The sequence below is a fragment of the Pleurodeles waltl genome, chromosome 8 (genome assembly GCF_031143425.1).
Source record: "Pleurodeles waltl isolate 20211129_DDA chromosome 8, aPleWal1.hap1.20221129, whole genome shotgun sequence".
Classification (NCBI taxonomy): Eukaryota; Metazoa; Chordata; class Amphibia; order Caudata; family Salamandridae; genus Pleurodeles; species Pleurodeles waltl.
This window is the reverse complement of record NC_090447.1, coordinates 1158433627-1158447608: the sequence shown is the minus strand read 5'-3', so window position 1 is coordinate 1158447608 and position 13982 is coordinate 1158433627. Positions and strand designations below refer to the sequence as shown.

At 42.8% G+C, this 13982-nt stretch overlaps 1 protein-coding gene across 2 annotated transcripts in view; it reads right to left on the bottom strand.

Moving 5' to 3' along the window:
- The window catches only part of ESD (esterase D), a 108558-nt gene that overhangs the window by 32671 nt on the left and 61905 nt on the right, over nt 1-13982 (bottom strand). The gene's annotated exons all lie outside the window — the stretch shown is intronic.

Sequence of the window (13982 nt, the reverse complement as noted above, 5' to 3'; positions counted from 1 at the left end):
CTGGGTGTCAAATGGATGAGCATAGACAATTCGGCTCAGGTGCCTCTCTCCAGCTCTTCATAGGTAATAAGTAAAACAAAAACCACACATATTAAAGTACATTAAAACAAATAATTTTTGGGCTGGTAGTGTCCAGTGTGTAGTTTTGATTAGGAAAATACTTTTTTTGCTTTGCTTAGAACTTTGGCGCTATTTGGCTAATCTACAAAAGGTGATGGGAATAACCATAAGCAGTTTCAATTTTTAACTCCCACATAAAAATTCGCTAACCATTTAAATTACTGATTGGAAACAGACCAAACTTAACATGAGCTGGAACTTAATTCAGGTGTCTGCCTCTGCTAGGTTTGTGGTAAATCCACTCATTAGTTTTTCAGATTTGCGTTCCAAAAAGATGTTGGATGGGCGATGAATTCTTCATTTTAGATAGATTTGAACTATTAATTTTACAGACAATGCAATGATCCAGCTCATCGACTTTTAAAATGAAAACAAATTTGAATGATACACCAATCCCACTGGAAGAGGGATCATGTTTTTTCAGCTGCTGTTACTGAATGCCAGACAATGAGGTCAGTGCTATGACAAAAAGGTCTGAGTGTATAGGGAAGGCTGGAGAGAGCAGGAGTCCTAGACTAATTTTTAGGTCTATGGATTTGTGAATCTGTAGATAACTCTGCAATTCTTTTTGCAAATCAGGCAGAAAACGTTAAAAAAACAGTTACAAAAAAATAAACAATAACTCACTGCAGATGTGCATGGAAAATATCATGCAAAGTGTGCACTGTGGACCCTTAAACTGGCATAGAGGAGGATTGTGCCTGGTCAGGGTTGGATATAGTGTCTAGTCTCAGGCACACAACCCCCAATGCACAAACAGCAAAAAAACATTGGTAATGAGGATTGGTTATCTGCAGACAGCTGAGAGGAAAACATAGCTGACGGTCAGCCTCATGCCGTGCATGGGGCGGTTGCTTTTATAGATAATGGATGTAGTATAAAATAAAATAAAAACACACAACATGGGGCGGCTGATTTTATAGATAATGGATGTAGCGTTAAATAAAATAAATAAAAACACAAATTCACTGAAAAAAAGTTTAAGGAAGTTAGGTAAAGTTATAGTTTCTTCGGCTTATTACACCATAACTTACGTTTAAAAAACCTCTGTAAAGCCATTAAAGCACACAGAGTGGAGTTACAGTTATGAGGTCAAATATAAAAACTTCTGATATTGGCCTGATATGGTTAGTTACATAAACCATTACTTGCACCGCCACCATGAAAACCACAAGTGGCCCACCAAATTTAGTGCTTACAGTGTCATATTACACATACACTGAAATGTACTCCTAGCATCAAATAAAAATTTCTCCAAAGCAAATCTGTCTATTCTGTGTAAAATATTTATATATATTTTCACTGAAAAAACAAGGTTTATAGTTACGTTAGGAAACTATAACGCGTAGCCTAAAGTTACTTTCCGGCAAGAACTTTGGTTTCTTCAGTTAAGTATAACTAAGTATAATTATAATTGAAGAATTTCTATGGTTTTGTGAGGGTAAAACGTGAACCCAACTATAATGTCCCGGTCACCGTTGCTTTTTTAGTGAATTACTATGGTCTTTTAAACAAAGTAATATATATACCGTATGTTAATACAACCACTACCTCGCACAGCCTTCTGCCATGCATCGTGGGGGTTGACCGCATGCAGCCAACTAGCCCCCCCCTCCCCATTACACCCAACCCCACACTTCACACAGCCTCTGCCTGTGCGCGGCTGGGTATGGTTGAGTTTTTTTTTTTTTTTTTTTTTTAATTCATGGGTACCAGCGGGGGATCACAGAGGAACCACGTTCCTAGATATCTATATTTTATTACTTCATTTTACTCCGAAACTATTGAATAGATTTTCACCTAATAACAAAAAGAGATTTTTCTGGACCAAGATCTACCTTTCTGGCAAATTTGGTGTTAATCCGTTAAGCAGTTCGTGCGTTAGCAATGTTCAAAAATTGCAAAATCCTCTTAGACATAACATGGGGAAAAAGTGTTTTGGGACACCCCGACCCCTTGTACTCAGCCCTTGCTTGAGGAATCACCCCAAAACTTTCCAGACAGCAGCTAAACTAATTAGCATATGAGTTTGAAAGATTCTGAGATGATTTGGCAAACGGCGCCAAAGTCATTAGCAAAACAAAAAAAATTTTGTCTATGGGAAAAAGCTGGTCCTACCTTCAACTACCTTCTGGCTCTCCCCAGTAGGCATTGTTTTTTCCCTAGTGGCAAGCAGTTATGTCAGCTGTTCCATAGGAAAAGCGTTTTTTGTGTTGTTAATAAGTTTGGCCTTGTCAAGCAAGGACACTTGAGAAAAAAAAGTGTGTGTGTGGGGGGTTCCTAAACGCAAAATCTCCATGCATGTTCCACAGACTAATTTAGGTAGGAATACAGCAAAAACTGCTGAAGGGAATTTGTCAGGAAGCTAGATCATGGTCTGCAGATTATGCTTTTTGTGATTTGGTGTAAATCAGTTCAGTAGTTTTTGAGAAAATTAAGGTTTCAAAAAATATTTGTATATCTGGATGGTTAGGTCCGTGAGAGGCTTGAGCGACTCTTTTGGGAGCACCAATTAAAAAATGGAGCGTTCTGATTGGCACAGGGAGCTTTATTTCCCTTGGGCCATCTCCCTCCCGCGGGAGAACAGAAAAATGTTGCTGGCAGCCATTACAGGACTCAGAGACCTATTCCCCTGTTCTTAACAAGTAGAAGAAAAAAAAAGTTATAAGGGGGCAGAGGAGGGATATCCAGACATCCAGGCCCCATGACTAGAGGGACAACCCTCCTCTCTCCCAGCTGAGGCCAGAATAAAAAAAATGGAAAAATGGAGGCAAGAGATGCTTTGTTTTATTAATAGGAAGGGACACGCAGCCCCCTCCCCAAGACATGACAAGCCCCAGGGTCGAAATAAATTAATCAATATGGGGAGGCGGTCTACATTCCCCTCCCCGCCGAGCCATCACAGACCCTACAATTTTCAAAACAGGGAGAGGAGCAGCACATCTCTCACCCCCCTCATCCTCTAAAGGCTCTTGGGAGCCCACCCGGGGCCAAAATTACTCTAAATGGGGAGGAGGGCTGCTCAGCCCCTTCCATGAGCATTTTTTGGCCCCAGGGACCCCAGGCCCCTTGGCCGGCTCACTAGCTATATCCTGGCTAGTCACCAACCCCCCCACCAATGCATAGCAGTTTCCCTGCCTGCAACGGTGGAGCATTCCCTCCTGCTTGGCTGAAGCTTTTTTAAATCTCCTGCTAAGTAAGAGTAAACACAAAGGCCCACATTACGAGGTTGGCGGTCATCTGACTGCCAGCCTCGCTGTGGCAGTCTTACTGCCGCGGACCAGGCGGTAAAGACCACCGCATTATAAGTTGTAGGGTTTGGCAAAAGTCAAACCACCACAACGCCACCTGGCCCGCCGGTGCTGTCGCACCAACGTGGTCGGTGGTGAGCCCCTCCAGTCTGGCGGCAGGCCTCTGCTTGCCAACCAGGTTACAAGTCTGCAAACCGCCAGACTTTCCGTGGCAGTCACCCCGTCACGAAAACCCAGGCGGTAACGCACCTGTCAACAGGAATCTCTATTCCTGCCGCTGGCACACACACCCCCACATGTCCACACACATGCAGACACTCCCCCACCCGTCCACACACTTCCAAACACCCCCTCAAGTGTACACATCCATTCTAACACCCCCTCCCGCTCCCGCACTGACATACACACCCCTACTCACACATACGCCCCGCCGGCAAACATTCACACCCCAACCCCTCTGCATACGCATACATTCACACCACTTCGTATACAATCACACCCACACCCCTCTGCATATGCATACATTCACACACACACACACCCACTGACTTGCACACATGCACCCCTACTTCATGCATCCCAATACACACACCTACCCACTTGCACCCTAAAACCTCCCCCTCATACATGGAGATACATCCCTCCAACCGCACGCATACATCCAGACACCCCCACTTTCTTACTCACAAACACGCATTCATACACCCCCATTCGCACACATACATGCACACCCCACACACATGCACCCAACACTCCCCACCCCCCTTTCGGACGATCAACTTACCTTTTTCAGCGAGCTGGTAGTCCGGGAGGGGATGGGCCCTGGAGGTTTTGCACCACCACGCCAGCAAGACTCCACCAAACTGTATCATGGCTCGTAATATGGTGGGCAAAGTCTTGCTGGCGTGGCAGTGCTGGTGATGCAACCGCTTCTTCAACTCCATCGGCCAGGCCGACGGAGTCGGACTTCCGCCCATTTAAGACCAAACACAACTCCTAATATGGCAGTCAGCAGACCGCCAGCACTGGCAGTCTCTGGAAAAGACCGATGAAGTAGTAAGGAGCCCCAAAGTCTGCTCCCAGGGGTCAGGAAAATGCTCCCACCAGCTTGGAGCAGACTTCTGATCTGTTTCTCTGACCATAGTGATGTTTTTTTGGGAATACATGAACTATTTTATATCTAATAAGTAGACTGCTGTCACAAATTTAGTTCTTTATCTCATTCATGGTTTGAAGATACATAAAGCAAATTTCTGATTTGCACTAAAGCAGGAATGTTTTATTTGCTTTTGTCATCTGTGGACTAGGAGACATGAGTAGTTGTCATTTTACTCGGAGCACCATGAGGTTGCTACTGGCAACCGATCTAGCACCAGGAAAGATGCAGTTTTACTATACAGCTGACAGATGTCTTCAAGATGTCCTCAAAGAAGAATGCAATAGCTTGTAAGTTGAAATTGCACTGTATAGACAACTGCAGCTGTGTTACCTTACCAACAGATGTCACCATAAAAGATGGTGGTTGTAGTGTCTTGTGAGTTAGAGATGACAGGACATTTTTGGTTCCTGAAGGACTCCATACAAATGTGACGTAAATGTTCGGGTGTGGTTAATAGAGTTCATGATTTAGAATGTTGAGTTTGCGGTTACAGGCTGAGGAGTAAAGATGTGCAATACCAAGCTCTGGGTGTGACTTAATCATTTACATGTACCAAGGCTGGGGAGGATGCTACGACTGGCGACGAGATAAAGGATATGTAACCCAAAGAACAAACAGTGCTATCCAAGAGATTACTCAGTTTCAGTATTGCTGTTGAAATGGGACTGGTATTTGTAAACTTTAACATAAATGCTCATCATGAAATAATGAGTCCGTTTTCATTGTTGTTTCATGGATAGGAAAACTTAAGACCATAAAAATGCAACTGCATATTTATGAGGACGTTCGTCCTGTTGCTCAAAGACATCGACGAACTGCATTTCACTTAGAGGAAGCTTTTGGAAAAAAAATTGAGACCTTACTAAAGCTTGATATCATTGAGAGATCTACTGGTCCAACACCATGTGTTTCACCCATAGGACCATGAAGGAGCTGCACACATCTGTGTTGATATGCGTCAAGGCAACTGAAAGATAATGAAATTTAGGTTCCACAAATCACCTACATGTTCACACCGCTAAATGGTGCCAAAGTCTTCTCTCGCCTTGATCGGAACAAAGGGAACTATTAATTCAATCTTGAAGAAAATTCCAGTTACATTACTAACTTTTCCACTCATATTTGTGTGTTCGGATATAAAAAATTACATTTCGGTGTGTCATCAGCAGCAGAACTTTTTCAAGATGTCATTCGACGTATAATACAGCCTGTCATGAGTGCTTTCAATTACAGTTATGATATATTGGTCTTTGGGGCCACATTAAAAGAACATGATAAAGCTCTTACACAAGTTTGTTAATTACTTGCTGTTGCAGGTCTAACCTTGAATGCAGGGAAGTGTGAGTTCCACAAAACAAAACTTTTATTCTTTGGCCATATTTACTCTGATGGGGGAATGACTCCAGAGCCAGCTAAACTACAGGCGTTGTCAGCCACCCCACGAGATGCTATGTTCTTTTCTTCGTATTGCCAGTTACTGGTTTAGGTACATATATGTTACTTTGTTGCAGTAAGTGCTCCCTTAAGAATTAACAAAACGAAATGCTTCATTTCACTGGTCACAGGAGTATGAACAAAGTTTCAAGCATCAAACATGCGATTGAGAATGCCACTAAAATGGCCTACTTTGATCTGAGGTTGTTGACGCAAACCCGGTCAGGTTGGGTGTGATTCTTGTCCAACACAGTGGACACCTAAATGTTCCAAGTTATATTGTATATGCTAGCAGAAGTTTGTCACAGACTGAATGTGCCTATTCACAACCTGAAAAAGAAAGGTTAGCAGTGGTGTAGTCTTGTGCACATTTCCACGTATTTTTATATGGAAAGCATTTCACTTTTGTCACAGATCATCAAGCAATCTAAAAGCTAAGATGCCCCCTCATATTTAACATTGGGGTTTACAATTACAGGAATAGGACTACAGTATTGTGCGCTGACCAGGTAAAGATCAAAATGCTTCTATTTTTCACGAGTGCCAGTACAGTGTCCTAGTACCACTTCCAAAGTGGCTGAAGCATACTTTAACTTCATAGTAAAGTGTAGTACACTGAGACTGTTTCATTGGAACAAAACATTACTGCCACGTGCACAGATGGTGACATACTAATACTTAAAGACATTATTGTGCATCAATCCTGAAAACAGAACACTCAAACTCTTACCAATGACAGTGAATATCAGAAATTCAAAAATGTTAAAGATGAACTGTTCGTTACTCAGGAAGGTATGGTCTTACGAGGTCCAAAAATTGTCATACCGGAGAGTCTGCGACAACAGGTAACTGAAGTGGCACATGAAGGACATCGTGGAATTGTCGCCACTAAATGAGCTCTCTAAGACAGAGTCTGGTTTCCTCATCTTGACGAATGAGTTGAAAGGGGATTAAAGGCCTGTCATTTGTGCGACTGCTTATCTCTCAAAACAACTCAGCATCTGTTAAACATGTCTGATCTTCTGAAGCATGTGGTTGAGAGAATCGCTGTTAACCTGTTTGGACCCCTTGACAATGGACATCACCTGATAGTGGTCGATGATGAGTACTCCTAATTTCCCTTGGTAGAAGACCGCTCATCAATCACTCAGGAAAAGGTTATTGAAAGGTTAGACGGCATTTTTGAAACATGGGGTGTTACTTCAATTCTAAAGTCTGACAATGCCCCCCCTTTGAACGGCTGAGTATTAAGTGACTTTCTTAATCATCTCAATGTTAAGCATCAGAAAAGCACACCTCTTTGGCCACAAGCAAATGGTGCTGTCGAGCGTTTTATAGGCAAACGCTAGAACACTGTTCTGTGTGCTGCACTTAAGAAGCTTGATCCCAAATCAGCTCTTCATTCTGCTCTTTGTGCCTACAGGTTGACGCCTCATTTAACGACAGGTGAAAAGTCCTGCCACCCTACTGTTCGGGAGAGCCATGACAATGAAGTTGCCACAGTGGATCAATGAAAGATCAACAAATGAAGGTAAACTTCGTCATACAGATTTGTGTCACACGCACAAAATGAAAATCTATGCAGACAAAAGCTGATGTGCTAAGAACAGTATGTTTACAGGAGGAGATCAAGTCCTAGTAAGACAAAGGAGAAAACACAAGTCTGATGCTCCATCTGATGCTGAACCCTTCAAAGTTCTGGCTAGCAAAGGTCACATGGTGACTGCTCACCCTCATGGAAAATCCTTTTGCCAGATTCTTTGCATTTCAAGTATCTGTCTCATCATTTGTCAATTCCAGATTTCAGAAATAAGCCTGTTTCAATTGAGACTTCTGAGAGTCTACTGACTGCCCATGTCAAAATATCACCAGTGCCAGTCATGGACACCTCCCTTATCTCTTCACATCCTTCTAGGACACGTTCTGGGCAGTTGATTCGAGCTCCACAATGATTTATCGAAGAATTGTGATGTATATATGCAATCTTTGTACTTTTTACACGGAGGGAGATGTAGTGTTTTGTGATTTAGAGATGATGGTATTTTTTTAGTTCCTGAAGGACTCAGTAGACTGTGACATAAGTGTTCAAGTGTGGTTAATAGAATTCATGATTTAGGTTTAACCCTCAGCGTGTAACTGCTAACTAAAGACGTGTCATACCAAACTGTGTGTATGGTGTAATCATTTACATGTTGCGAGGTTGGGGAGGATGCTACACAGGTCTGCAGTTGTACTAAAAGGAAGACGTGAATATTCACATACAATTGTAATGCAGGGAAGAGAGAACTGGAGCTGTGCTAAGCAGTATTTTACAAAAAGATTAATACCAAAGGAGGAGGCATACAATTCAGAGGATGGCGAAACATCCTGTGTATTACAGCTCTTCCTGGGTGAATACTTAATGGTTCATACAACTCACCTCTTCTCTGCATTTGGGTATCTGGAATCTTTTACGATACACAATATGATACACTGTACACATAATTAGGAGTACCAGACCAAATATAGAATATATCTGGCTTTCATACACTCTTGATACATAGGCTTTGGAATAGAGCAAGTTATGCAACCTGTGTATTTGTTCATTGTAAATATAAATCCATATTTGAACCATACAAAAAAAGGTTTGAGTGCACACTGACAAAGCTGACATTTTTATAAATGCATACAGCACTACCCTGCATCTAGGTCAAAACTTTCCACAGCCTCAGACTGAAATGCTGAAGTGTCACTACACAGAATGCACAAGTCCTCACAGGAAAGTACAATGGAGATGGAAAGTGTGTGCTCTGTACTGCAAACCGCTATTCTCAAAGCAGAAGGCCCAGGATCTTGAAAGCCGAAGTTGTGCAATACTACCAACAGAGTTCTGCACAGACGCGTACAGGGTAGGTGAAAAATCTGTTGTCCTCTACTACCAAGAAGTCCTCAAAGAAGAGTATAATGGTATCATTATCCTTCCTGGATGTATGATTTAACTTTTGAATTTAAGACGCACACAAGTTGACATCTTGGACAAATACATATAACACTGCTTTGTACTATGGCCCAAGTTTTCCTGAAACAAGCGCAATAAATAAATATTGATTTTTGCAAGATCCAATTTGCCATGGACTGACTTCCATCATTAAACTTTCCCTTTCTTTATAGGAATTGGGATGTGTATCCCAATGGAGAATGGCAACTGCACAACTGTTCCAGGATGATTAAAATCCTGCCACCTAATGAATATATGCAACTGCAACAGGAGTGTTAAAGGAACAAAGTGCAAGAACTGCAAAGCTGCTGCAGTACCTCACGTTGTTACTAAAAGTCCCTCGCAAGTCAACTGCTTGAAATGTCAACCAGAAAAGCTGAGAGGGTGTGGTTTCAACCTAGAAATCTGCAGACACGCACTCCCACTCTTTTTAAATATATTTTTATTTAGATTTTTACAAACAAATTGTCATTTACTAGTGCAAAGGATAGTGGCAGAGCATTATGTGAGTATCAATACATGGACGCACTAAACAGCTGCGAGCCAATTACCCCTCAGGTAAACATCAAGAACTGTATACCGTTGTAGTGGCAACAAAATCTTAATTCATACCAAATAGTGAAAGGAATCCAGTAATCAATACGTCATTTACATCAGGCCTTAGCAGTGGCACTCCAGCAGCACGGGGTGAGTGCTGCCTGTGTCTGTACCCGCCAGTGAGGCCATACAACAGACTGACTAGGAGTAAAAGATTAATTAATGAGTTTCTAGTCTGGATGAGCCCATTTGCATCTGGATGAATTAGTGTTTATATCACTCCCAGCACTCAGCTAGGATACAGCTCAAAATATTATAGTCCTGATTTAATAATAACTGCCTGTAGGAACGTAGGTCCAGTGGATCTTGCAGCCAGTTTGGAGAGGGCTATCACTGCTTCCCTCATTGACTGGTAGCACCCCAAGTCTCCTGGCAGTCTGCTACACTGACAACAAGTGATTTGCAATGATGGCTCTAAAGGTTGTGTAGAACTCAATGGGTAATTAATCTATGTCTGGGGTCTTTTTCTGTCCCCTTCTGTTCTATTGCACCCCAAACCTCCTCTCCTTCCATTGGCTCCTCCGTGGTGTGGTATTGCAGAGGAGCGATTTAGGGAACCAGAATCCCATTGAGATCGTTTTGAAATTTATGTATATCCATCCCATTACCAGCTGCATTCGGTGATCTATTTTAGTAACTTATAAATATTTATTCCAAACCTGAATAATAAATATAGCATCACCGTAGATCTGATAGCCCTGACTGGTGCTCTGGGAACCTCTTATCTTAATAACCAGGCAAGCAACCTTCCAGCTCTGTCCCCTTCTGCATGCTGCATGTCTAGCTACACGTTCCCTGCAGCCTATTTTACCCATTCTATCCAATAACTCAGTGTTTCTGCTTCAACGCCCCTAACTGCTACCCCAAGTCCGGCTGAGCAGCAGCTCGATTCTCAGCTTCTCTGATACGGTGTTGTACAGTCAATAGTTCGCAGCTCAAGGTTTGTGTTAAGCCCTACATGGTCTTCATGAAGTGTTCGCCAATGGCCACATAAAGGCATGCTATTAACTGTACCATCCATGGCAGACCCGTCATCTGCAAAACATTGCAGTATTTGGTTACCTACTGTATCCCTGACCGGGTGTAACTAGTAATACCTCTGTCCGTGATCTCCTTGTTGGTACTGGAGCTTGACAATTCCTCCACGTTATGACCATTTTAAGCAGGTTATGTTCAGATAGAGTGTGCCCTAAGTATTCAGTACCCATAACCTTCTAACACATTGCTTCGTTCCACAGCATCAGGTCAATGCTAATATACAGGTAGTGAACTTTGGGAGAATACAATGAGTATTCCATGTCTTTGGGATGCATATGTCACCACACTTCATAATGATGCCTGCACTCTGTCCATTTCTGAAAGTGGTGCATTATCTTAACATCTCCAGATGTGGCCTAGAATGGTCATTCTGTGTTACCATCTCCTGATCCCGCCTCAATCTCATGCTCAGATACCTGTGCCGTGAACAGTTACATTTGGGGCAACATCTGCCACCAATTGAGCCCTTGAGGTTGATACATGAGGTTATCAGGCCACCTTGTCCTTCAGAGCTTTGTCTCGCATCCAGCTGCATCTGCTCTCTTGTCCACGTGCATGCCGATTTCCTTCACCTGCAACCACATATAGGCATCGCCTGGTGTTTTAAAGTGAATTTCTTCATTGCTAATAACCCGTACCATTGCCATGTACATGTGGGCATATCACACATTTAGTAATTGTAGCCGTTTCTTGTTCTTAACTTAATGGCTACATTGCCATTGGACCTTGCTGGTAGAGTCCAATTAAACAGGGAGTTTTTCTGCATCTATTGTCCATGGTCATTTAGAATGGGCCATCTGTATAAGCAGATCCCTAGCTTTAAAATTAAACAGTCTAATCACTACAGACCTGAGTGCCAGTCCTGACTGGGGCTGGTAGCCTTGATACTAAATGTGCCTTGTTGACCAAAAATATCTTCAGCCTTTTACTTTTCAGCCAGCCACTCTATAAATGGTGCCATGTTGGGGCCATCTGTATAATCAGGTACACCAATTATCCTGACGCTGTTGCGCTTTGTGGGCCCGCGGCACTGAGATTTGAAACTTTAGGCACCACCTTTGGGACCTTTGTTTCGGACTTCATGTTTCTTCACTGTTGGGCTAAGGTTTAAATAATGGATTTGTTGTTCTCAACCCTATCCACCAGCTTTGTGTGATCAGCTCTTAACCCAAAGCCTATGAACACTGAGTCAGTTTTACTTTCGAGCGTAGATTCAGTGTTTAAGACAGCTTGCAGTACCCTATCAAACTTTCCAGTATGACTATCTAATGTCTAATTTAACATGGCTCAGGAGTTAGAGCGCTAGGGAGATGGATTCGACAGCTCCAAGTCGACAGAGCAACCGTGCAGACTTTTTTGGGGTATTTTTATATAGCACAAACTCGGCCCAAGGGTTGGAGCACTAGTTACATTATAAAAGTCAGACTGATTATTTTTTTTTAAGGCAGAGAGAGATTAAGTGATTTGCCCAGAATAAAAGGATGTTGATCTGAAGCCAGGATTGAAACCTGGTTCCCTGGCTCCCCAGTTCTAAACCCATCATATCTTCGGCTGTAACACCTCATTCACTTCCAGCAACCCCCAATATCCAAGACCCAGCTTGGTGAGATTCTTACAATTCTCTTAAGGCTCCAGGGTGCCTTTCTGAGCTTATGCTCCACACTTGGCAAGCCAGGAGGGCCCCCTTCAGTTCATTAGTGCACCACTCCTGAGACAGCCATGTGGTCACCAAGTACTCATTATGGCAAGTGAGGCGCCCTACTATATAATTATTTGCTTAGTGTGAAGCCTAGGATACGTTCACCTACCACTGGTATTCCTTGTTAGCGGTACGCAGTGAAGCAGTATGGACCTGTAGATCAGAAAACAAGGTGCGCTCTCTTAATCGGTGCCTCTCACCAGGCCCAGTAATAGGGCCTCACGCTAAGCCTCAATGGTCCGGTGTTCAACGACTAAGGTGATTTTGTAACATCAATGTTTTATCAGTGTAACAGTAGGGAGAGGGGAGTGATCCCTTCTACATCACCTACTGTGTGAACTGCTACCTCCAGCAATAGGAGCCGAGGCAACTTGCCACCTGTGGCTCCCAGGAGCAGCAGCCGCCGACCAATGGCAACCCCCACCTCCTGTTATTCAGGGGTTGTTGGACCTTCTTCCTTCGGTCAGTCGCACCAGCTTGGCTGTGCGTGAGCATTCTTCTCCAGTAACTAGAGGCTATGCTGCCTCTTCCACCCCTTCCATACTTTCAGCCCTCGTCCCTCAGCTTGGTTCTCCATCCATTGCCAGTCCGGGGAATGGACTCGCGACCCTGCTACAGCTCCTAACATCGGCTTGCCATCTTAGATGGGGTTCCACTGCTGCCAGCGAAGGATGAAGCACCATCTGAACGCAGAATGAATGTAGAATCTGGGAGGGCTGCACAAGAAGCTTACGGCTGTGCAATTTAATTAGCTGCCATTTTAGTACGCTCCCTTACAGTCCTGAAACTCTAAAACCTGTGCTTGTTTTCCTAAAGGATAAATAAATATAACAATGCTGTTTGATAGTGAGGAGGCAAACACTGCAAATAAAGGTAGGGTGTTAAGAAAATAGTTGATGACACCCTACTACAGGGACTAGCAATCGCTGGGTAAGAGGAGTGTCTAAAGTTCTATTCTTTGGGGACTATTTTAGGTGCATACATACATTTGCAAGGTCATAATGCAGTCACTCAAAGGCAAATAATGGCTTAAGTGGGCTGGCCCACTGACCTATCCTTTGTGCTGTGGGGGGAGAGAGCATTTTTTTAGTAATATTTTAACAGACCAATGGCTAAAGAGTATTGATTGAGATCCTCTACATATGTATTTTTGGATTATATTTTTGGGGAAACATTAGGCAGGCAAGCTAGCTAAAGCAGTCTTTAGACCTAAAGAACTACTAGAAACAGAGAAATTTACAAACTACTGAAATGTTTCCAGTAGAGAACTTTAAAGTATAATTGAGCTGTAACTATCACCATCAGATTCCCTTCAACAGTTAGTAGAAGTGCATCCGTATGTCCAACTCCATCACATCTTTCCATTGAATCTGTGCCTTGCCTTCTTCAATATTTTTGCTGGTCTGTTTTGAACACGAAAAACTGAAAAACTTGTAATGGCCAAATTAAGAAAAGATGGGTTGAGTAAGGACAATCCAATTTGCAAAGAGCTACCACAAGAAAAAGTGAGTTAGGGAATCAGTTAAAGACATAAAAAGAGTTACAGATTTTGAAGGCTTGCTGTATTTTAGATGTCATACTCTGGTTTAGTCATCATTATGATTTCCACCATATGTGAATACATACTATCTTTAGGGAGTTTTACTATCCAGATGTCTTGGTGAACATAAATGTTGCAGGAGTGTACTTGGGGCCGTTGCAATGCAA